This window comes from Phocoena sinus, chromosome 12 (assembly GCF_008692025.1).
Source record: "Phocoena sinus isolate mPhoSin1 chromosome 12, mPhoSin1.pri, whole genome shotgun sequence".
Classification (NCBI taxonomy): Eukaryota; Metazoa; Chordata; class Mammalia; order Artiodactyla; family Phocoenidae; genus Phocoena; species Phocoena sinus.
This window is the reverse complement of record NC_045774.1, coordinates 30,174,513-30,201,162: the sequence shown is the minus strand read 5'-3', so window position 1 is coordinate 30,201,162 and position 26,650 is coordinate 30,174,513. Positions and strand designations below refer to the sequence as shown.

Here is a 26,650-nt window from a genome sequence, read left to right as displayed (position 1 = left end):
TTTTAATAAGATAACAGGCATATCTCATGAAACCAAAGATGAGATGTGTCACTAAGGTGTGAATGAGGTTTTGGAACAGAGAACTAGAAAGCCCTCAGAAACCATAGCTCCTTAATCAACTGCCTCTTCTCTGCACCACTTGTGTTCTTTATGTTGCTTTGTGTTTCTAATTCATTTTCTTGGTTTTCCCTATAGATTGGCTCTATTGTTTGGCTCTTTATCACACCAAGTCTTCAGTTGGTAGTCTTAGCCACTAATCTAGCAACTTGACAAGTAGAGTGCCCTCAGAAAATCAATTCAGTCTCTCTGTGTTTTACAGCAAATTCCCAGAAAAGAGAATCTCAGAGACCTTGCTTGGATTAGGTGTCCTCTCTGGTCCAATCAGCCATGGCTCAGGTTTGGGTTACATTTCTTGCTGCTCATTCAGTGGGTTCTGAGGGAACTATGGGTAGACTGTTTAAAAGAGTGTCAGTAAGCAAACAAAATGATTAGCTTTTCCAGTTCATGTCTAAACTTAATTGGAGATTAAAATTAAATATATGAAAAATTTAAATTGATCATCTGTGTGTTTTTCCCAGTATACTGACACTTGATGTAAAACATTTCTATTGTCAAGAAAATTGACTTGATTATCTATGACCTGAAAAGGTTAATTTACTCAGAGAAGTGTCTAATTTACAAGTATGGAGTGATAAAGTGGGGGGGGGGGCAGTGTTCAGAGTGCTTCATTTGAGGTTTTAACACCACAACTTCCTTCTCCCAACACCTCAGTGACACCCACTCACTTAACTTTCAACTCCTTTTTTCTGTTATTAAAGAGAATATGAAACAGAGCAAACTAGCAAACAAAAAACTCTGGGAAATATTTAGATCCTTATAAAAACACAGGAAGAAAGAGCTTGCTGGAAATGTTTTCAAAAAGTTATATCTCTGGGGTATATGATCTATCTCAAATAATTTGTTTTTATTTCATTTTATGTAAACATATATATATACACTCACACTACCAAATTAATATTGACTGGAATCCAGTGTGTTTTTGGTTACCTGAGTACTCTGGAAAGTCTCTTTTCAAAGATTTCTAAATGAACTTTACTCATATCTCACTGCATATGTGGCTATAGAGAAAAGTTTGGGTCATATGGAATAGTATAAAAAATAGAAAAAAGCCAGAGATAATCACACTACTTATAGGCACCAATTGTTCATATTTTATCATACTTCAGTATTTTTTTCAATATTTTTTATGAATTTTTTTCAGACTGCTTATATGCCTTGGTACCCTGTTTTTTCCACTTACTATTTTATTATGTGATGCTTCTGTGTCATTAAATCCTTCATAAACATCTTTAATAGTGTCATAATGTTCTGCCAAATGGATGTGCCCTGTAGTAAAAAGTTTTGTTTACCTTTACCCTAACAGTGGACATTCAGGTTGTTTTCTATTTTACTTTATTAGAACTGCCATATGTGACAATTTTTTAGCATACAGTTTCCCAATTTTTGTTATTACTATAAGGAAAATTGCCAGAAAAGAATTGATTGATCAAAGTTTATACACTTTTTTCATGCTTCTGAAACCATTTCCGAATTTCTTTCCAGACTCTCTGTACTGTTTTACAAATTCATCAACAATGAAAAGATGTCTTTCCTTGTACCCTTGTAGTATAAAGTATAATCATTAGAAACAAAACAAATAAAAAAACAAAACAACCCTCTGCTACTTTTATAGGGAAAAATAGTATTCTGTTTTCTTTGACAACTAGCAAGGTTAACTTTTTTTTTTTTCACATTTAGTTACTTGGATTTCTTCTGAGGAGCATCTGTTTGTATCTTTTGCTCATTTTTTATTTTGAGGTCCTAATGTTTTCCTTAACAACTTTTATGAACCTTCTATTTATTAAGTGTATAACCATTTGTCATATAATTTAGAAGTATCATGTTGTTTTACATACAGATGATTTACATTTTTAGTTCATTAAATCTATTATTCTTACTAGAAAATTTTCCTTCTGACTTTTTATTTTTAAAAATTCAAACTTACAGAAAAAAAACAAAAGAATAATCCACTGAGCCCTGTATACTCTTCAGTTAGATTCACTAGCTGACAATGTTTTGTCAATTTTTCTCCCCCACTCTTTCTCTCTCATATATATGACACATACATGTATATGTATGTGTGTGAATATATATTTGTGTGTGTGTGTATACACACACAATGAAAGATATTTATTTATTATTGTTGAACTATTTGAAAATAAGCTTCAGACACTTGGCTGCTAAGTTCTTCATTGTATCTCTCTTAAGAATAAGGATGGGCTTCCCTGGTGGTGCAGTGGTTGAGAGTCCGCCTGCCGATTCAGGGGACACGGGTTCGTGCCCCGGTCCGGGAAGATCCCACATGCCGTGGAGCGGCTGCGCCTGTGAGCCATGGCCGCTGAGCCTGCCCATCCGGAGCCTGGGCTCCGCAACGGGAGAGGCCACAATAGTGAGAGGCCCGTGTACCACAAAAAACAAACAAAAAAAACCAACCAAACAAACAAAAAAACCCAAACAAACAAACACAAAGAATAAGGATATTTTTCAGCATAACTAGCTACCAACTACTACTAACATACTACTAATAATACAATTAAGACAATTAGCAATTCTGTAATATCTAATGTCCATTTCATATTTGAATTTTCCCTCTTATCTCACCAATAAACCTTTTATATTCTTTTATTTTTTATCCAAAATCCAATCAAATTTCATATATTGTTTCTATCATATGTCTCTTTAGTTTATTAAATACTTTTAAAAAATTTAAGAAAGTCTTTTCCTAAAAAGAGATTAAACAGGTTTCACCTATATATTCTACTAGTTTTTAAATTCTTTCTTTTTAACAACAAATTTTCATATCCGATTGGAATTTATTTGGGTTACAGTGACTGCTGAATATCTCAGATTATTTTTTCTTTCTAAATAGCTTATTTTCTCCTAGCAAAATTTATAAATATTTCTTGAACTTCTCACTTATTTCTAAGATCTTAGCATTTATTAAGTTCATATACATATTAACTAGAATCTGTTTCAGATAATTTCTCTGCTCCGTTGATCTTGTACCAGATCCATATGAATTTAACAACTGTAGATTTGTAACGGATTTTAATATATGATGACTCTAATCATCAGTGTTCTCATTTTCCACTGGCTTTAAAAAGTTATTACATAAGTTTTGTTTCTTAAATAAGTGTTAGGATCTTTTTTCATTTCTTCCTCCATTGTATAAAGAATACCACATTGATATTTTCATTGAGATTCTAGTAATCCTTTAGAATTATCTTTTATTATTATTATTTTTTTACTTATTTATTTTTTTGCGGTATGTGGGCCTCTCACTGCTGCGGCCTCTCCCGTTGCGGAGCACAGGCTCCGGACGCGCAGGCTCAGCGGCCATGGCTCACGGGCCCAGCCGCTCCGCGGCATGTGGGATCCTCCCGGACTGGGGCACGAACCTGTGTCCCCTGCATCAGCAGGCGGACTCTCAACCACTGCGCCACCAGGGAAGCCCTAGAATTATCTTTTATTAAAGTTATATATTTCTCTTACTTGATAACTCTTGGTACTTATAGGAATGTTCACCTCTAGATTAACACCACTCAATGGCCCCAAAAGCTTAGGTGAATATGTATGGAATATTGCTTGAAATACATGTTGTTTACCCAGTCATAGATGTTCTAAATTCTAAGCCAAGATTAAGTCACAGAGGGCCACAGTTCTGTACAATATTTATTATTACCTCTCTCTTCTGCACAAATCAGCCTCACTGTGCTTATGAAATTGTACTTTAGATGAGGCCATTAGCTTTGATTATTAAAAAGATGCCTCTATTAAATTTGTTGCTGTTTCAACATTAAGGATGCTGTTTGTGACATTATGTAGGGTTTTACTTGTGAGAATCTGTGGGAAACTTTTTTCTCTAGCCTCACTATAAGGAATGCTTTTCCCAAAAAATGCTGTGTTTTAATCTTATGGATACTGAGTCTTATAGTTTACTATATTTGAATTTGTACTTTTGTTGTTTGAAATCATAGAGCCAAATTTGTGAACCCCATTCCTTCATTTATTCCTTCAGGTCCCCAATCATTAATGAATGATTTTTAAAAATTCCTAATTTCTTTACTTTTCTTCTATGAGTACATACTTGGATCCAAAGGGAGTTTCTGATACCTGTTTAAATTGCTGCTTTAATTGGTTTATTTGTGATTTTTTGTCTTTCATTTTAACATATTGCACACTTACCTATAAACTGAAGGAATGGTTTCAGGGAGCAGTAAAAGAATGGAGAGAATACCCACTATGGTAATAATGAGCTTGAGTCTCATGTTTTAAAGAGACTGTAAGTTTCAGCTTTGCTCTGCCACTGGAGCAGGAGTGTTGTAAACACTTGAAAACGACTACATCCAGGCCTAAGCTGCCTTTGCTCCATTCATTCTATAAACCTTCACTCACACCCTTCAAAATATGAGAGAATTGACCTCATTACTATTGATAGAGATTTTACTTCCACAAAAGCTCAAGGCTCTTCGGGAGCTCTTAGTATTACAGCACAGATTGCAAAGATTTAAATTAGTGCATTATTATATATTACAAAATGTTCTTTTAAAGAATGAGTGTACCACAGTCCCTCTTCCCCAATTCAAGGAGGAGAAAGAGCTCTGATCCCATATTTAAACAGCTGCCTGAAAGGAAAAGATATTCTAGTCACACTGGGCAAAGTCTCCTGACATGTCACAGGCCATTCTGCCTTCAGACAGAATAAGGTGATGACAAACTACACACATGTATCAGGAGAAAGGGCTGTATGCTCCTTTCCCCTTCCTGCAACTTTCTCTTTTGATGAATGGCTTTCTTTAAAAGCTAATATCCTCATTGTAATATAAGGTGCTATAAATATATGTATGTGAACATATGTACGTGTACCTCTTTTTCTCTTGGTATTTTGTAATAAGTCAAAAGTCATATTTATCGTGACATCCCTTCATGTAGAACAAAGAACCTAGAAATTTTTTTTTAAACCATTGACTTGTGTGCTTTATTTATTTATTGGCCATGTGGCTTGTGGGACTTTAGAGATTGAACCTGGGTCCTCAGCAGTGAGAGTGTGGAGTCCTGACCACTGGACTGCCAGGGAATTCCCTAGGAAAAAAACATTTTATTTTGTTAATAAGTAGTATTGCTAGAGGAAATAAGATTACCTTTTCACAAGCTGAAGTAATAGGCTGATAAATTCAGGATCAGAGGTCGTGGAGACAAATGTTTGGTTTTATTCCTAAAAGGGCAGAATAGGGTTATCAAACCTCACACCATTGAGTAAGAGGTTAAGCCTCTGAAGAGCTGGCAGACATTTTTCTTTTACACCTGGGGGTTAGGCCTCCATTTGGATTTTTTGTTCCTTGTGTGCTTTTTAGATTTTGTGTGTATGTAGCTAAGCTTTGAAGAAGTTCACTCAAAGTAATTATATCTCTGAAATTGTAGAGTGTTTTGGATTAAAGTCATAATTATTCAGTTGCCTAGTTTTTCTTCCAATAAAAATGGTAACCATCAAACTGATAAGACTCAAGAATTTCCAAAAAGCACTTGGCTGAACTATGTACTATTTGCAACTTTTAAATAAGGAAACCATTCATAGAAACATAAGAAGAAAGGTCTTTTTAGCAGACAAACTTTAGATATAGATGTTATTTTACTGTTTTGCTGTCAGTTTTGGGTTCCATAGCTAGGTCCTTGCTTTATTCTGAATAGGAATCGATATTTATTGGTTTAAGGTGATACTGTGTAGAAATTATGGATTCATTTCCTTGAAGAAACACCAAATATGAAGGGGTCAGGGTAGAATTTTCATTATACTTTATTATCAAAGAACTGTATTTTATACTATTCAATAAAATTAAACTTTAACTTCATTATAGATTTTTTACACTAACAGCCAAGTGTTGTTGCCTTTGGTGATCTCTGTAATGCCTGTTTCTGCCTTGTGATTGTTACCACTGTTAGTGGGAATTCTCCTTTAGCCACATAGGGTACCTTATTGGATGACAACGCCAAATCTGGAAGTGCCTTCTATCCTTCAAAAAAAATGTGATGTGCATTTTGTACTTATTGAATGTTCTTGTAGCCCATATTTTTGAAAATGGGTAATATAAAAATAGTATATGAATCACTGATAGCTTTCTTTTCATTTTGATTATCATATGTACATTTTTTATTTGTTTATCATATGTACATTTGATTATCATATGTACATTTCCCCAAATCTTCTGGGTAGGCATTTGCTGTAATTTTCTGTGAGTCATTTCCACATATGTGTCCATCCTTGACAAAGCAAAAGAAAGAACAGTGGCCAGATTTTTCTGAGCCAGTATCTGACCTGATTTCTTTCTCCCAAGGAATTATCTATCAATCAGGCTTGATTTGTAAGACATGCTTTGTTGTTTGAAGCATAACTATTCACTACTTTTAATAGAAAAATACAGGAGCTGAAAAATGTTTTTTTAAATAGAGCCAGACCATGTAACTTATGAACACAATCTTTTTATAAAATATTACAAAAATCCTTCCTTCCAACTTTCACATTCCAATTGAGCCTAATCACTTTGCAGGTTTTGATGATCCAGCAGGTATGAAGCACTATACATTAAATGCAGTGTTGACAAAGGAAATTCACTAGCAAGGGTTTCATTAACTGGGGATTAAGCTAAAACCCTTTCCCAGAATTGCCAATAAATGAGACTCTAATCTAAAATTTCACATTAAGTTTAGTACAACTAAAATGTGTGTGTGCACATATGTGTGTGTGCTTGCTGAATGAGTGTGTATATGAGTAAGGGCAAATCCTAAAATGAGTTTTTTCTTTAAATTTTTTAGTTGGCTGGAAGAGTACAAATTTTTCTGGTTATTTTGTAAGTATAAGGTACTAAGCGAGAAAAAGTTTTACAACTTAAAGCATACTCTGTAAATCTGTCCAGGCAGATGCAGAAATACATAATTGAGAGATTTGAAAGATGAGCTCTTTACTATGTTATATGGATGGATTAGGTCTGATTTGAAAAAATAGTTTTAATATTAATTTTATAGAATTCACTTTTTAAGAAGGATGTTTGTAAAGTTGATCCTGAAAATGCCATTCTGAAAGAATACTTTGCAATTTTTCTTGCATTTTCTATTATATTTGACTTGGTTGTAATTATTAAACTACCCTAAAGTTAGAATGAAGATGTCTCAGATCTTATTGATTTTTTTCAATACTGATTTAAGTAAAGATTTTTGAGACAAAATTGGTTGTAATTGCACATATGAATGGAAACCTAATTTTATGATTAAATTACAATAGTTGGCTATTTATTAACTGTATTTTTTAGTTAAGGGTATGAGCTTTACCAATTGTGGGTCTGAATAATATGAGCTAATACTGAATCCAATGGATAATGGCTTATTAAATTCCAGTTTGTGCTGTTGTGATCTAATTTCAATCATGAAGGCTGTGATAAGTTTGGAGATGTTTATCAATAATCGTCCTGAGAGCTTCAAATCAACTCCATGGACAATTTGGTTTAGTTTCCCTACTTTGAGGCTGGTACCTTTTATCCCATCTCTGCAAATGAGTCAAAAAAAACTTTGAGAAGTTAAGTGACTTGCTTTTGGCCTTGCATCTTGTTTATATATTGTAAATGGGGGACTAGAATGCAGGTAGGTTTCCCATCATCCTGTTTAGAGTTTCCCTCATCACATCACACTGCATTTTAATTAATTTATTAATTTTCACTTAAAAAGGTGAACTAATTCCAAATATATCCAAAATTACAGAATAGTATAGAAACCTTCATATACTCAACATCCAGATTAAATATTTATCAACTCATAACCAGTCTTTTTTCCATCTACACCCCAATTTACTTTCCTTCTCCCATATTATTTTGAAGTAAACCCCAGATATTACATACAACACACACATGCACACATATACAAAAGATGAAATTTAAGTTTATACTGATGTTTCCACAGGACTACAGGATTTTATTCTCTCTGGTAAATGTGTATCTCTTTTCTCTCAGGCTGAAATTCCTGGTTCTCAAGAGTTTGTTAGAAGTAGAATATGATCTAATTTGCTAATGACTAATTTGCTTTTACATATTACCCACATAACAGCCTCAGAATAGCAATACCAACAATATCACTGACAATATTATTGCTGAGAATTGTTTAATTTATTGTGTGTTTTTGTGTGTATGGGTCAGTGTGTGATTCTTTTTATCCTTGGGGTATAAATTATTTAATTTAATTCTTCTTCAGTTACTTGGAGATGGCAATAAACCACTACAAGAATAAAATTAGGGCATGTTCGAGCATAGGAGAAAATTCTCTAGAGAGCCTCAGAAGTTTATATGGTTACAAAATTAAGCACAATGTGAGGAACTGTGTAGGTAATGAAAAGCAATTCCTTTATATTTTGCATTGGTCCGTTGTGGTGAAATCATAACCAGAACACCATGCATACTCCCTAGTTCTTTTCTTTTTTTTAATGTAAATTCATTACTATTATTTTTAATTAATGAATTGATGAATTAATTAATTTTTGGCTGCATTGGGTCTTCGTTGCTGTGCGTGGGCTTTCTCTAGTTGTGGCAAGCGGGGGCTACTCTTTGTTGCGGTGCATGGGCTTCTCATTGCAGTGGCTTCTCTTGTTGTGGAGCACGGACTCTTGGCGCGTGGGCTTTGGTAGCTGTGGAACATGGGCTCAGTAGTTATGGCTCGTGGGCTCTAGAGCGCAGGCTCAGTAGTGTGGCACATGGGCTTAGGTGCTCTGCGGCATGTGGGATCTTCCTGGACCAGGGATCAAACCCATGTCTCCTGCATTGGCAGGCGGATTCTTAACCACTGCGCCACCAGGGAAGTCCCCTTAGTTCTTTTCTGGTGAGACAAATGAAACCATTACCAAAAATTTTAAAAGTATTCTTAGAGACTAGGAAAATACAAGTAGGAAGGACACTGGGGGCAAAAAAAACACTGGAATTACTCAAAATGGAGAAGTGAATCTTAGGGGAATAATTGTGTCACAATCCTCAAGTATGAAATATTTCCTTCTCCACTAAGAATAGAAAGCTGATGAAAATTAAAATCAACCAACATTTTTGAGTATTTTTATAAACCCCAAACAAGGGTTTCTCTTCTAAGGGAGGCAAGAATATATGAAACCTAGTTTCTGGCTTTAGAGTTAATGCTATAATAGACATTCTTGGGTTATCTTCCCAGTTCCTATTCTCTGGCACATGGTCTCAAAGCAGGTGTCCCTGGACATAGCTCATTTGTTCAGAGGTGGATATATGGACCTAAGCTGGGGTAGTCATATTGTCTCTTTCAGGAAATATCAACTGAGACTAAAAGAGTTAGGTCTCCATCTGAATAAGTCTCTCAAACACAGGAGGTGTATAAGTCTGGTATGTATGGTGTGGTCATTTTTTGTTAGGTGGATAGAATTGCAACCAAAAGAAAAGAAGAATATAGAAGAAAGTAGGTGTACTGAGAGAAACAGTGAGAAGAGGTGGAAAGAGCAGTCCTCTGACTCCCAAGAGCCTCCCAGTTTCTACTTTGATTCCTTCTGGAGGCTTAGCTATATTTCTGCTATTGGATTCTGTGAGACACTCCTGCACACTCTATTTGTGGTTATCTGTTTATTTTATCCTTTCTTTACTCACAACAATATGTGAAGAACATGTTACAGCTAATATTCTAGGATTCACATGGAATTATGACCAAACTGATTATACTTTGTAATTGTACAGTAACTTGGTAGGACTTCTTGAATTCCCTGTGTTGGTGTTTCACACTTTTCACCCAACAAAGGATAAGAATGGATGCTAAGAAGCAAAAGGCATGTATCGTGCTGGGTATCTTCTGTTTGCTCCTCCAAATCTATTCCCTACCCTTCCTTCTCTCCCATAGTGCTGACCTGTATGGATTCTAAATAGATATCAATGTTCTTAACATTGTACAGTTTTTTTCCTTTCAGATTTCATTATTTTGTAAACTTTTCCTTCCCTCATTCCTTTGGCCCAGGATGGTAAGCTCTGTTTTACTGGACTGTCTTTGTTGGTTCCCCTGTAGCGACACACTTGTAAACAGTATCAACTCTCCTTAAATTATCCTATGTCAAGTGTATCAGCAATTTCCTTGGGGACCCTAGCTAATGAAGATGGTGAGTAGTTTGGGATGTGTTGAATTGAGCTCTTGGAGATTTACATCGAGGGAAGTTCCAAAGAGAAGAGATGGGGAAAGGTCTGAACTGGTGACATGCTTTTGGAAATCAGTAGCAGATAAGTAGAAGATGAGATCACCCATGTGGAGCACCAGGTGGAAGATAGAATACTGGGAACACAGACATTGATGGGGCAGGCGTAGAATGGGGATCTCACAACGGAGGGGGAAGATCCACAGGTATCACATTATTGAGAGAACCAGGAATGTGCAGCATAAGGATAATAAATGGGGTGGAGGGTTTTAAAAAGGGCTGTCATTATCAGCATCTATATGTGGCAAACAGAGCTAGTAAGATGATAGTTTAAAAAAGAAAACTCTATTTTATGTGGCAATTGCAAAGTGAAGATTGTGGAAGAAATTGAAAAGTCAGTGTAGACCCAGTAAAGTTGTGGAGACAGAAGCTAGATTGAAGATGGTTGAGGAAGGGGTGGGAACTACCGCTTCCTCAAAAATAATACGGGCTAAATATAAATACCGAGTATAGAATAGGCTAATTTGAAAACCCAAATCAGACATTTAAACAATGACCTGTAGGTGGGGGAAGATACAGTCAAACTTGAACCATTTTACCTAGTTACTAAATTGTTAATATGGAATAACTTGGGCTATACCAGATTAAATATATGAGAGTCATTATTGATCAGATGAAAGAAGGTGAAAATGCATTTGAAGAACATATTACATGGTGACACTTACATACTACTCTTGTACAAAACTTTTGGAAATAAAATGACATTTAAATAAAGAGGAGGGAAATTTCCAAAATGTTTGAGTAGCAGATCCAGTCTGCTGCTGTATATAATTTGAAAAATCACACACTTTACTTGTTTATTGTATCTTCCTAGTTCTCAGTACAAGTTTCTCTTTTTAATGTTTGGTGGGAAAACAGAAGTATCTGAGTTTTTACTTTGACCTTTTTTCGATATAATCAGTGGAATCAAAACTCCTTGGGACCAAAAATACATAAAACAAGTGTACATGAACAGTACTTTAAAATGAACCCACGTTCATTAGAGTCATATCCACCACTCTTATTTGTGTCAGATAGAAAGGTGAGATGGCTTAAAAAATAATAAACATTTTTTATCTCAACAAAAACTCCATTTTCTACCTCAGATAAGGGTGGCCTCAAGTCATCAACAGCTGATCTGACAGAGTAAATCTCAAATTGCTGTCACGATAATCCTTCTTTGGTATGACAGGCTGATCAGGAAAGAAATCACAAGCGTCTCAGAAATGAGCTTAGTTGGCGAACAATACTTTCATTATCATCTAATGAGGTGAATATAATCTCTTTTTTCTTTATACATTAAAATAAAGTATTTTTTAAGGAACAAGTATGTTTATCTGGATAAAATAAATGATCACCTAATTATCTTTAAAAATTTTGAACCCGATAGGAATAATTTAAAATGAATACATTTTGTTTGTTCTTTCATTTATTTAAATTGCTTATGATCTCTGTATGAAATGTCATTAAATAAAATAATAGTCACGTGAAAGTCCAATAAGGCTTAATGTATAAGTCTACCAAACAAAGAAGTGTCATTGTTCAAATGTCTCTTGGGGTGAAAATGGAAAACAATTAAGTTTTAATGCCCAAGTTTGGTTCTCGTCCCTGATTTTGTACCTAATGATCATCCTACCTGCCCTCTAGAACCATGTTTTATATGACATTTCAGGGCTCCCATAATAATACCATGATTATTGACTAAATCACAGGTCTAGTTGTTGAGATACGTCAAAAGGCTTGATCTGGAGACTAGAAATAAAAGGCTTTTTTTTTTTCAATTACAAAAAGTCTTTATTTTAGTTGCTTATATTTGGACTTAATACTTTATTTAGTACATTTCATTTTGGTTGTCTCAACTCCAGACCTTTGACTAGCTCAAGAAATTATTCCAACTAGAGTTACAGAGGGACTGTTTCAGGTGGATTAAAATATGATACTTGTAATATATGTTACATAGCTTATGAGACAACAGTATTTGATGCAATAAACAATTTTTAAAAAATATATGAGAAATTATTTAAATATGGATCAGATTTGAAAAGTACTATGTTAAAGCCTCAGAAACAAGTTTTTTTTTTTAATTCTAGGATTTTAGAAAACTCTTCAATAGCAAGCAATTACAGAATATCAATTTTTCTGAGCAATTGATACAGGTAAAAATCCAAACGTACCAAAAAATGGTACCTAGATTTCCTTGCAGACCAATTCATGTTAAGTTTCAAATCTAGCAAGGAAGACCCAAGTGTGTTTTTTATTAAAGCTTAAACAACCAGCTAGTGTAATGTTCCTGAAGTTTCATCCATCATGCTACCAATTTCTTCATCCTAGAGAAACATTATATTCTCTTGTTATGTCTCAAAGACAAGAAATACATTCAAGAAGTTTTGCAAGTGATGAATAATTGAGAGAACAAAAGTCATAGGCAGCATTGTGCTTGTTAGAAGGTGTTCAGAAGGCAGGGCAGAGATTTCCAAAACATTTTACTGTAGTATGAACCATGTCCAGTTGCTTTTAAGTGGTGAAATCTATGGACTTGCTTTTGCATTTCTCCTGGTCCTGCAGAATTCAGAGCTCATTTGACAGTTAGCAGTGGAAATAGCCCCAGAAATCACCATGTTTTAGGTAAGGAAAACATGTCATTATGGAGAAGGTGTAACACAATCGTAGACAATTAAGACAAAGTTTCTGTGAGAAATGATAGCATCATGTGAGTTTTGTAAGAGAGCTCATTGCTCTCATATTGTTGGCAGATTAAGAGTATTTGGATGTTCCTTAAAAATGAGGAAATATTTGAAAATTAAAAATCAGAGAAATGTGGTGACTTTTGCTACTGAAGAAATTACTCATTCTTAGTTCAGTGGAAGCAGGCTGCTATTCCAGACACGTTCAAGAAAATTCACGTTTCCCACTGTTGCTGGCCCTGCTCTGGGTGTCTCATTATGTGAAGTAGAAAGTTTTGATCTCAATATTTTAAGACTGTACTACTCTGCCATTTTAACTCAGAAAAATAGCCTCGATAAGTAATTAATAAAAAATAAAATGAAGATCAAATCTGCACACAATTCTTTTCCTAACCCAAATTTAGATGTACAAAATGGGATCAAAGGACATTTTTCTTAGAGAAATAACAGTTACAACATAATTTTAAAAAACCAAATACCCACAATGACTTAGGTAAAAATTGATATGGATAAAAATACCATAAATTAGCTAAATCTTCATTTATAATTTATATTGTAAAATTATTTTGAAAATAAGTTCAGTAAACAAAAAAATAACAAAAAATGGAATGGTTAACTGTGCCACTTTGAAAATTATCAGGGGATTAAACAGACAATAAATTTTGTAAAAAAAATCAGTGTATATAAATATTGATCACTAAAGGTAAAATCCTAATTAGAACGCTTATTTTCAGAAACGTGGATTTAGATAACACTCAGATACAATATGGTAGATCCAAATGACCATAAATTGTAATATTCTATATTTAATTTTATGAATTATTATTCACTTACTGATACAATTTAATGCTAGTTTAACAATTACTTGTGAGGATAAGACCAACCAGTTATTTCTGTGTTTCACCCAAAAAAGTTACATTCTGTAAGTCACTCTCATCCAGTTTTGATTTGGTGAAGCATCATGATCGTTTTTCATAATCATGGCATTCTGCCACTGTTTATTTTTAAAGACAAGAATAATTTATGCCTAATCAATAGTCTATTTTGCTAGAGCTCATAATAAATCCAAAGAGAATTTCTGCATTTATTTGAGTGTTTAATTCAGAAAAAAAATGGAACTGTAAAATTTAATTCCAGCAGTCCAGGACAAGTCCCATGTTTAATAACTAAATTCTTACTAATAAGTCAGCTCAGTGTATAATATTTTTAGAATATTTAGGACTAGGATTTATTTCAGTTGGCTTTTCACCATTTTCATGGTTACTCAGGCTTGAAAATTTAGTCATCTTTATTTTCTCTCCCTTATTTTTAATATCCTCTATGTCATCAATCTCTTTATGTATGATTAATATCTATTTTCCTCCCTTTTCTCACAGCCACAGTCAGTCTGGGTTACTGATTGAAGAACACTTCATGCCTGGATTACTCTGATTTGCCTGCATTTAGCCTTTTCTCACTGCTCACTATCCTTTATATTGATTCCTTTCAGCCTGGATTTCCTTTAAGTAACTAAAAATGACTCCTTTTATATCAGACTCAAACTTCTGGTTCTAGTATACAAAATGTCCAACATCTGGCTCATTTTGCCATCCGATATTCTCTTCTCCACTTAAGCAATCTTCTTTAATCAGATCACTGCTCTCAGAATTCCCATGCAGGTGTCACATCCTCATTTTGTTCACACACTGTCTACCTCTCTCCAACTAGAATTCCTCAATCTTTTAAAATTAATCAATTAAGTTATTTATTTTGGTTGCATTGGGTCTTCGTTGCTGCACGCAGGCTTTCTCTAGTTGCGGTGAGCGGGGGTTACTCTTCGTTGTGGTGCTTGGGCTTCTCATTGCGGTGGCTTCTCTTGTTGTGGAGCACAGGCTGTAGGCAAGCAGGCTTCAGTAGTTGTGATGCATGGGCTTAGTTGCTCCACAGCAAGTGGGATCTTCCCGGACCAGGGTTCGAACCCGTGTCCCCTGCATTGGCAGGCAGATTCTTAACCACTCTGCCACCAGGGAAGTCCTAGAATTCCACATTTCTTGTTATTACCACTCTATTATTTCACATCAACCCAGCTTTGAATACATATTTCAATTTCTACCTCCCCCTTAGAGTATTTTGTGGACAACCCCAACTTATGCTGAAACTCTACATTCAATTGTCCCTCTACTACAGGATTAACCATGGAATTTTCTTGAATTGCTATTTTAAAATGAAATCTTTCTCCCCAGATTTTAAATTCCAAAAGGAAAGTTAACAATGCATCAGCCTATGCTGAGCAATGGAAATCATTAAGTCAGTGAGTAATAGATGGATTTGAAATGAAGTAGTGAGACCTAAAGAATCAAAATGGCTTAAAGCATACTCTATCAGTAATACCAAATGTATGCTATGGTCAGGTTTTACAGACCTTAAATTAATAAACAAAAGAAAGGACTTAAAATGGAAACTTAAAGTTCAGAGATTCACATTTTCCTTTGTAATTACATAATATATAACACAAATAATTTAAATTAAGACGGAAAAGTGTTATTCAATAAATATGGCTTTTTCTACAAAGAAATTTATTTTATAAGAAAGTAATTAGAATTTAGATCAAAAAAGGACTCCATAGATTCCATATATATGTGTTAGCATACAGTATTTGTTTTTGTCTTTCTGACTTACTTTACTCTGTATGACAGGCTCTAGGTCCATTCACCTCACTACAAATAACTCAATTTCGTTTCTTTTTATGGCTGAGTAATATTTCATTGTATATATATGTGCCACATCTTCTTTATCCATTCATCTGTTGATGGACACTGAGGTTGCTTCCATGTCCTGGCTATTGTAAATAGAGCTGCAATGAACATTTTGGTACATGGCTCTTTTTGAATTAGTGGGATAGGGAGGGTGGGAGGGAGGGAGGGAGATGCAAGAGGGAAGAGATATGGGGAACATATGTATATGTATAACTGATTCACTTTGTTATAAAGTAGAAACTAACACAACCATTGTAAAGCAATTATACTCCATAAAGATGTAAAAAAAAAAAGGACTTCAACACTGAGTTTAGGAACCCTATACTTGATGTAAGTAAGGTTTTTACAAAACAACTTTTACAAAATTGTGTCAGTAATAAACGATCTGACAGTACTGTAGCTATTATTGCTTGAGAAGGTGAAAGTCATAAATTAGACTTAAAAGTGTTTCAGTTTCTTCATCAATTCTTGAGAGACTGGGAAGAACAGATAAACTGAACAAGATTTTCTCTTAATTCTTATCTCCAATTGGATTTATTAAGATCAACCACTTAATTTCAGTGTTTCCTACAAAAAAATTTTCATCTCATATGGCAATTAAAGATACATTATTGACAAGCATGAAGAACTACAAATCCTGCAGCCTGTGGCATGAAAACCATATTCACAGAAAGATAGACAAATGAAAAGGGAGAGGACTATGTACCAGATGAAGGAACAAGATAAAACCCCAGAAAAACAACTAAATGAGGTGGAGATACACAACCTTCCAGAAAAAGAATTCAGAATAATGATAGTGAAGATGATCCAGGACCTCGGAAAAAGAATGCAAGTAAAGATCAAGAAGATGCAAGAAATGTTTTAACAAAGACCTAGAAAAATTAAAGAACAAAAAAACAGAGATGAACAATACAATAACTGAAATGAAAAATACACTAGAAGGAATCAATAGCAGAATAACTGAGGCAGAACAGATAAGTGACCTAGAAGACAGAATGATGGAAATCACTGCCATGGAACAGAATAAAGAAAAAAGAATACAAAGAAACGAAGACAGCTTAAGAGACCTCTGAGAAAACAATAAACACACCAACATTCACATTATAGGGGTCCCAGAAGGAGAAGAGAGAGAGAAAAGGACCCAAGAAAATACTTGAAGAGATTATAGTCAAAACTTCCCTAACATGGGAAAGGAGATAGCCCACCTAAGTCCAGGAAGCACAGAGAGTCCCATACAGGATTAAAACGAAGGAGAAACATGCCGAGAACACATAAGTAAACAAATTGACAAAAATTAAAGACAAATAAAAATTATTAAAAGCAACATGGGAAAAATGACAAATAACATACAAGGGAAACTCCCATAAGGTTAACAGCTGCTCTCTCAGCAGAAACTCTACAAGCCAGAAGGGAATGGCACGATATATTTAAGGGGATGAAAGGGAAGAACCTACAAGCCAAGATTACTCCACGCGGCAAGGATCACTTTCAGATTTGACAGAGAAATCAAAAGCTTCACAGACAAGCAAAAGCTAAGAGAATTTCAGCACCACAAAACCAAGAACAAAGAAAACCCAAAGTTAGTAGAAGGAAAGAAATCGTAAGGATCAGAAGCACATATAAATGAAATAGAAACAAAGATCAATAAAACTAAAAGCTGGTTCTTTGAGAAGATAAACAAAACTGATAAACCTTTAGCCAGATTCATCAAGAAAAAGAAGGAGAGGACTCAAATCAATAAAATTAGAAATGAAAAAGGAGAAGTTACAACAGACACCGCAGAAATAAAAAGCATCATAAGAGACTACTACAAGCAACTCTATGCCAATAAAATGGACAACCTGGAAGAAATGCACAAATTCTTAGAAAGCTATAACATTCCAAGACTGAACCAGGAAGAAATAGAAAATATGAACAGGACCAATCTCAAGTAATGAAATAGATGTATTTTTGATGTATTTGTGGGGAGGAAGGTTGATCTCCCCATCTTACTCCTCTGCCATCTTGTAGGTTCCTGCCACTACATACTTTTTTTGATCTGACCTTCTGCATGTGATGCAGAATGAAGAAAGGTTCATCTGTGTTCACTAGAGAAAAGAAAAAATCAAGAGACAGGAAGTTTGGATGAGTTTACAAACATTAGCCTGCACGAGATGTCCTTTATCTATCTTTTCCAACTTTTTCCAATCACTGTTGGCAGCAGTATGTTTGCACAATTCGTTATTCAACAGTGTTTATTGGGTGCTTACTATTTGTTAACCCTCCATACACCATTAAGGACACTTTCTAATGGTCATGTGATAATATTCAATTATTTCTAAGAAGTGTCAAAATTTTGACCTGTTACTCTCTGATTTAGCACTAATCTATTACTGTTAAGTCCACTGAGCACAAATATGAAAAAACATTAGAAACAATAGTAGTATTATTGAACACTTGATAGTTTTAAACAAATATTATCATTATTCTCTTATATAGCAATCGTAAGAACAAAATGCAGATTAATCTCTATTTATTATTCTTTCCTCAGTGGCGTATCAAAACCAGGGTGGTGGGTACAGTCTGCTTTGAGGGAAGGCAGACAGGGCTGTGCTGCCCTTAGAAAATTTTAAAATAATAATACAACCAACTTTTAGTCAATCTGGTTTTTATTGTCACCACTTGCTAGCAATCCTAAATAAAGTTAGCTATAAAGTACTCCTCAAAAAAAATCTTTTGTCTAAATAAACAATTGATACGGTTACTGTTCAGTTGTAATTACATACATGTGTGAGCTTCAAATTAGCACATTTTAATTGCTTATTCTTTGGTAAACATAATTTTCTACGTAAAAGTTCATTTGGAAAACTTCCAGTTTTATAGTCCAGTCCCAAGACACAGAGACTCAGCGCTTTGTGACCGCCTGGAGGGGTGGGATAGGGAGGGTGGGAGGGAGGGAGACGCAAGAGGGAAGAGATATAGAAACATATGTATATGTATAACTGATTCACTTTGTTATAAAGCAGGAACCAGCACACCATTGTAAAGCAATTATACCCCAATAAAGATGTAAAAAAAAAAAAAAAAACACATTCATTTTTAGAGCAATTTCTTAAGGGTTCCAAATCCTTCTAGCTCAGTTTGGGCACAGTTTGTGTTCACAATTCCTGTGATACTATGTACTCTTGTTTTTAAAGCACTGGATTAGAAATAAATGATGAGAGGATGGTGATGGCTAAGAGGAAGAAATAGAACTTGAATTACTTTAATTCTGTCATTCTGTGTATTCACTTAGAGTTTTTATTTATATTTAAAAATTTCAACCTGTGGAAACATATGAAAGCCTCTAAACCTGATTCCAAAGAAACAAAAGCAGAACTGCAGTTTCTGGAATTTATTGTGAATTGGGATTTTTATGATTCTTTGTCACACTTACCCTTATGGTTAAGAATTTTCCCATTTGTATATTTGTTTCTTTATGTGAAAGACACTTTCCAAAGATAAAATTAATAAAATTGTTCTTTAATCAACTCCAAGCAAAGATAGATTTAAAAATCTAACTATGTTCCTTATGATTACTCAAAGGTCAATTCTGATACAATTATTTAGAAGTTTACAGAAGTTAAGCTTTCAAAACAGAAAATGTGCTGTTTATTATTCACTATTGTAATTGACTAATATGCACTATTGTAATTGACTAATTGACTAATATTTTTCTTTTTCAAAAAAAATACATTAGTTTATAAATATACAGTTAATGTATAAAAATTTTAATTCATTACATTTTCCCATATTTTGAAATTTAATATTTATTTTATTTTTAATTTTTTAAAATAGCATGAATACATATACAAATTTCAATAACAGAAAATTTCACTACTTACATTTTTTCTCTGACCATACTTTTGTTTCATTACATGATTACAACTGGGGATAATTTTGTTGATGGGGGAGGTGTTAAAAATGATTTGCTCCAAGCATGTCACTGTCTCTTCATTAGTAGTTTAGATACCTAAAAGCAAATGAGAAAAATAAACGGTATATTTCAACATCACTCCAAAGGATGCCAGGGAACTGAGGAAGAAGCCCTACTCTTTTTTAAAAAGAGTTTAAACAAAATACATAGACAATCAAAAGTAGACATTTTTATTTTAAAAATTATTTTCTTGTTGACAGACAAGAAAGAATTAAGCAAAGAGTTCCATGTAGAGATAGCTACCAACATTTGAATGGCTAATTATCATTAAAATAATTCCAGGAATTGTTAGGTATTATAATTGGTGCCACAAAAAATTTTCCCCGTCTTTAGGAGATGCGAGTAAAATGATTGGCTATGGAAATTTTTAAAGAATATTTCAAAATTGTGTTTAAAAATTTGTTTAACCCAGTTTAAAAAATCCAAAGCAGACACTAATAACATCTATTTTTCTTTAGTAGATTTTATGATCTAAAAAACAAAACAATCAGAAAACATTTTTTATTGAAGTATAGTTGATTTACAAAGTTGTGTTAATTTCTGCTATACAGCAAAGTGATTCAGTTATACATATATATATTTTTTTGTTTATATATGAAAACTTTTTTTGTCCAAACATGGTTTAGTTCCTTATTTTCGATTCCCCATTCCCTAACCACCTCCCCCAATCAGGGAACAAGACTAAACTAGATTAAATCTTTTTTTGGGGGGTGGGGTTCTCTCTAAACCAGATTTTCTCTTTTACTCTGGTGAAGCTATTTGATATATGAGGAACCCAAAGCAACAGAGAAAACTGAGAGCTAATTGCAAGCGTTTGTACTGCAGGTGAGAGCCCAAGGCCAAGGCCTACAGCTTCCAAAGGCAGAGAGACCTGTCTTCAGGTTGATCATATTGTTGTTTCTATTTTTTAAGCCTGGACATCTTTCTTAAGTGATTAAATACCCATGTAACATATCCTGTCTCATCAGGACACACAGATTTTTTTTTTTTTAAGTTTGAATATCCCAGATAACACAGCCCATGCCACCAAGGTCATGAGGAAGACTTCAAGGTAAGAACAAGCCTAACTCCTTCCAAAATGCTTGGAACTTCTTTAATGAGAAGTAAAAACTTTCACTCTAGAATTAAAAGAAGGCTTAAAAATCAAGGGATAAGTAGTTTGCATCTACTTTCAGATGCTTTTTCTGAGTATAGTTTTTGCTAAGGAAAAAGTTACTAGCTGTACAAAGGGACATTAGATACATGATGGGACACATATGAAGGGGATGGCATGAAGGGAAGCAAATTTTATTTTTAAATAAATTAATTTTATTTATTTATTATTTTTGGGGGGGCTGCGTTGGGTCTTCATTGCTGCATGTGGGCTTTCTCTAGTTGCAGCGAGTGGGGGCTACACTTCGTTGCGGTGTGTGGGCTTCTCATTGCAGTGTCTTCTCTTGTGGAGCACAGGCTCTAGGCACACGGGCTTCAGTAGTTGTGGCACATGGGCGCAGTAGTTGTGGCTTGTGAGCTCTAGAGCACAGGCTCAGTAGTTGTGGTGCATGGGCTTAGTTGCTCCGCAGCATGTGAGACCTTCCTGGACCAGGGCTCAAACCCGTGTCCCCTGCATTGGCAGGTGGATTCTTAACCACTAGGCCACGAGGGAAGTCTCTGGATCTGTTTTTCTGGCTCATTTCAAGCCCTAGAACACTCAGGTCCTCCTAAAATCAAATTGACTTCTGCATCTGATTACTCAAAGAAGGTCTTGAGGAATAAGAAATGACTAATCTGAGCAATGAAATCTCTGCCACAGTGATGATTTCGGGGTATTACCCCATCCCAGCCATATGAGTCTGTGTATCCCGAAATTCTTAATACAGAGCCATTCCAGTGGCAAGTAGGAAGAGAGTTTGTTTGGAGTAGGGGCAAATTCCTTAAACAATTCTGAATCAGCAACTTCTTACTCTGCCTATGGATGGGGCTGGCCCTGTGTCTAGATATTCTATAATAGTATGGAGAAATCTACACCAGACTCATGCCTTTTGCGGCCAAGATGAAGACTTTCCCAATAAACAGGAGTCTTTGGTATGGATCTAGTGGTCTAGCATCTCAACAGAGACTTAGAACATTTTATTAGATCCACATGCTTTCATGGTAACTTAAATAAAAATAAATATCTAGGGTATCATAGGCATTGATTTAAGTGTTTTACATGCATTAATTTTGCTAATCCTTACAATAATCTATTGTTATTATTCTATTATCCCTATTTCATAGATAAAGAAGCCATGGCAAGCAGAGGTTTGATGACTTGAACTGGAGTTGCTGGAATTTGAAGCCAGAGAGTAGCTTGTACCAAAATCCATGGTGTCAGCCACCACTCTAAACATCCCTCTGCCCATGACCTAGGGAATGCTTCATTCACTGTTAAAGGAGATGAAACCTCAGGCAGGTATCCCCACAACACTGTTTATCTCTGTTATTACAGTTGCCACAACATTCTGTAAATTTAATATTTCTATCCCAATGGTGTAGGATCTTCTTGAAGACAGCTATTTTACTGTATTTATCCTTGTTTACTGTTCACATCATTTGTTTTGTGGCAGCCAGCCAGCGGGACAGGTCAGAGTTACCTAAAAGATCTGACCTGTGTCTGAGGAGCCTATATATTGCTGTCACAGGACCCCTGGAGCTGTTTTGTAACTGGTTTCATAACCAAGTCTGAGCTGGGCTTTGCTCTCACAGTAATAAGACAAACATATAATGTACCTTTCAAGACCCAAGCATTTGATGTCTTGAAAAAACCTTCAAAGCACCAATCTTTAGCAAAATGAAGAAAACTAACCAGAGTATACCAAGTTCCTGAGTACAACCACCCAAACACAGGAGACAGAGGAACTTAAACCACCATAGAGATACAGTCAGCAATATCCAGCATATGAGACACTGGGCAGGACAAGTGACTAGGGCTCTCCAATAAATAAAATAAAGGGAAAAATAAGCTAGAAGGAGAACGTATAGATTTATATTTTATTTATTTTTTTTTTACTTTTATTTTTTAAATTTTATTTATTTATTTTTTTATACAGCAGGTACTTATTAGTTATATATTTTATACATATTAGTGTATATATGTCAATCCCATTCTCCCAATTCATCCACCCACCTCCCCCCACCCCCCCTGCCGCACTTTCCCCCTTGGTGTCCATATGCTTGTTCTCTACATCTGTGTCTCAATTTCTGCCTTGCAAACCGGTTCATCTGTACCATTTTTCTAGATTCCACATATATGCGTTAATATACGGTATTTGTTTTTCTCTTTCTGACTACTTCACTCTGTATGATAGTCTCTAGGTCCTTCCACGTCTCTATAATAATGGCCCAGTTTTTTTCCTTTTTATGACTGATTAATATTCCATTGTATATACATGTACCACATCTTCTTTACCCATTCATCTGTCAGTGGGCATTTCGGTTGCTTCCATGACCTGGCTATTGTAAATAGTGCTGCAATGAATATTGGGGTGCATGTGTCTTTTAGAATTATGGTTTTCTCTGGGTATATGCCCAGTAGTGGGATTGCTGGATCATATGGTAGTTCTATTTTTAGTTAGTTTTTTTTTTTTTTTTTTTTTGCGGTACGCGGACCTCTCACTGCTGTGGCCTCTCCCGCTGTGGAGCACAGGCTCCGGACGCGCAGGCTCAGCGGCCATGGCTCACGGGCCCAGTCGCTCCGCGGCATGTGGGATCCTCCCGGACCAGGGCACGAACCCGTGTCCCCTGCATCGGCAGGTGGACTCTCAACCATTGCGCCACCAGAGAAGCCCTATTTTTAGTTTTTTAAGGAACCTCCCTACTGTTCTCCATAGTGACTGTATCAATTTACATTCCCACCAACAGTGCAAGAGGGTTTCCTTTTCTCCACACCCACTCCAGCATTTATCTGTAGATTTTCTGATGATGCCCATTCTGACCCATGTGAGGTGAAACCTCATTGTAGTTTTGGTTTGCATTTCTCTAACAATTAGTGATGTTGAGCAGCTTTTCATGTGCCTCTTGGCCACCTGTATGTCTTCTTTGGAGAAATGTCTATTTAGGTCTTCTGCCCATTTTTGGGTTGGGTTGTTTGTGTTTTAATATTGAGCTGCATGAGCTGTTTATATATTCTGGAGGTTAATCCTTTGTCTGTTGATTCATTTGCAAATATTTTCTGCCATTCTGAGAGTTGTCTTCTCATCTTGTGTATAGTTTCCTTTGCTGTACAAAAGCTTTTAAGTTGCATTAGGTCCCATTTGTTTATTTTTGTTTTTATTTCCATTACTTTAGGAGGTGGGTCAAAAGGATCTTGCTGTGATTTATGTCAAAGAGTGTTCTTCCTATGTTTTCCTCTAAGAGTTTTCTAGTGTCTGGTCTTACATTTAGGTCTTTAATCCATTTTGAGGTTATTATTTGTGTATGGTGTAAGGGAGTGTTCTAATTTCATTCTTTTACATGTAGCTGTCTAGTTTTCCCCACACCACTTATTGAAGAGACTATCTTTTCTCCATTGTATATCCTTGCCTCCTTTCTCATAGATTAGTTGACCATAGGTGCACGGGTTTATCTCTGGGCTTTCTATCCTGTTCCATTGATCTATATGTCTGTTTTTGTGCCAGTACAATATTTTCTTGATTACTGTAGCTTTGTAGTATAATCTGAAGTCAGGGAGTCTGATTCCTCCAGCTTTGTTTTTTTCCCTTCAAGATTGCTTTGGCTGTTCGGGGTCATTTGTGTCTCCAAACAAATTTTAAGATTTTTTGTTCTAGTTTTGTAAAAAAAAATGCCATTGGTGACTTCATAAGGATTACATTGAATCTGTAGATTGCTTTGAGTAGAATAGTCATTTTCACAATATTGATTTTTCCAATGCAAGAATATGGTATATTTCTCCACCTGTTTGTGTCATCTTTGATTTCTTCCATCAGTATCTTATAGTTTTCTGAGTAGAGGTCTTTTACCTCCTGAGGTAGGTTTATTCCTAGGTATGTTATTCTTTTTGTTGCAGTGGTGAAGGGGATTGCTTCCTTAATTTCTCTTTCTGATCTTTTGTTGTTAGTGTATAGGAATGCAAGAGATTTCTGTGCATTAATTTTGTATCCTGGAAATTTACCAAAATCATGGATTAGCTCTAGTAGTTTTCTGGTGGCATCTTTAGGATTATCTATGTATAGTGTCATGGCATCTGCAAACAGTGGCAGTTTTACTTCTTCTTTTCCAATTTGTATTCCTTTTATTTCTTTTTCTTCTCTGATTGTCGTGACTAGGACTTCCAAAACTGTTGAATAATAGTGGTGAGAGTGCACATCCTTGTCTTGATTCTGATCTTAGAGGGAATGCTTTCAGTTTTTCACCATTGAGAATGATGTTTCCTGTGGATATGTCATATATGGTCTTTATTATGCTGAGGTAGGTACCCTCTATGCCCATTCTCTGGAAAGTTTTTATCATAAATCATTGTTGAATTTTGTCAAAAGCTTTTTCTGCATCTATTGAGTTGATCATATGTTTTTTATCCTTCAATTTGTTAATATGGTTTATCACACTGATTGATTTGCATACATGATTTGCATCCTTGGGATAAATCCCACTTGATCATGGTGTATGATCTTTTTTTTTTTTTTGCCGTACGCAGGCCTCTCACTGCTGTGACCTCTCCCGCCGCGGAGCACAGGCTCTGGACGCGCAGGCCCAGCGGCCATGGCTCACGGGCCCAGCCGCTCTGTGGCATGTGGGATCCTCCCGGACCGGGGCACGAACCCGTGTCCCTTGCATCGGCAGGTGGACTCTCAACCACTGCGCCACCAGGGAAGCCCATATGACCTTTTTAATGTGTTGTTGGATTCTGTTTGCTAGTATTTTGCTGTGGATTTTTGCATCTATATTCATCAGTGATATATGTCTGTAATTTTCTTTTTTTGTAGTGTCTTTGTCCGGTTTTGGTATCAGGGTGATGGTAGCCTTGTAGAATGAGTTTGAGAGTGTTCCTTCCTCTGCAACTTTTTGGAAGATTTTGAGAAGGATGAGTGTTAGCTCTTCTCTAAATGTTTGATAGAATTCACCTGTGAAGCCATCTGGTCCTGGACCTTTGTTTGTTGAAGATTTTTATCACAGTTCCAATTTCGTTACTTGTGATTGGTCTGTTGGTACTTTCTTTTTGCTCCTGGTTCTGTCTTGAAAGGTTAAAGCTTTCTAAGAAATTGTCCATTTCTTCCAGGTTGTCCATTTTATTGGCATAGAGTTGCTTGTAGTAGTCTCTTATGATGCTTTGTATTTATGTGGTATCCGTTGTAACTACTCCTTTTTCATTTCTAATTTTATTGATTTGAGTCCTCTCCTTTTTCTTGATGAGTCTGCCTAAAAGTTTATCAATTTTATTTATCTTCTCAAAGAACCAGCTTTAGTTTTTTTGATCTTTGCTATTGTTTTCTTTGTTTCTATTTCATTTATTTCTGCTCTGATCTTTATGATTTCTTTCCTTCTACTAACTTTGGGTTTTGTTTGTTCTTTTTTCTCTAGTTCCTTTAGGTGTAAGGTTAGACTGTTTATTTTAGATTTTTCTTGTTTCTTGAGGTAGGCTTGTATTGCTATAAACTTCCCTCTTAGAACTGCTTTTGCTGCATCCCTTAGGTTTTGGATCATCATGTTTTTGTTGTTATTTGTCTATAGGTATTTTTTGATTTCCTTTTTGATTTCTTCAGTGATCTCTTGGTTATCTAGTAGTGTATTGTTTGTGTTTTTAACGTTTTTTTCCCTCTAATTGATTTCTAATCTTCGTGCTGTGGTCGGAAAATATGCTTGATATGATTTCAGTTTTCTTAAATTTACTGAGGTTTGATTTGTGACCCAAGATGTGATCTATCCTGGAGAATGTTTTGTGTACACTTGAGAAGAAAGTGTATCTGCTGTTTTCGGATGGAATGTCCTATAAATATCAATTAAATCTGTCTGG

At 35.3% G+C, this 26,650-nt stretch overlaps 1 pseudogene; it reads left to right on the top strand.

The window, feature by feature from the left end:
- LOC116763368 overlaps nt 1–26,650 on the top strand; it is a 106,037-nt pseudogene that overhangs the window by 52,380 nt on the left and 27,007 nt on the right.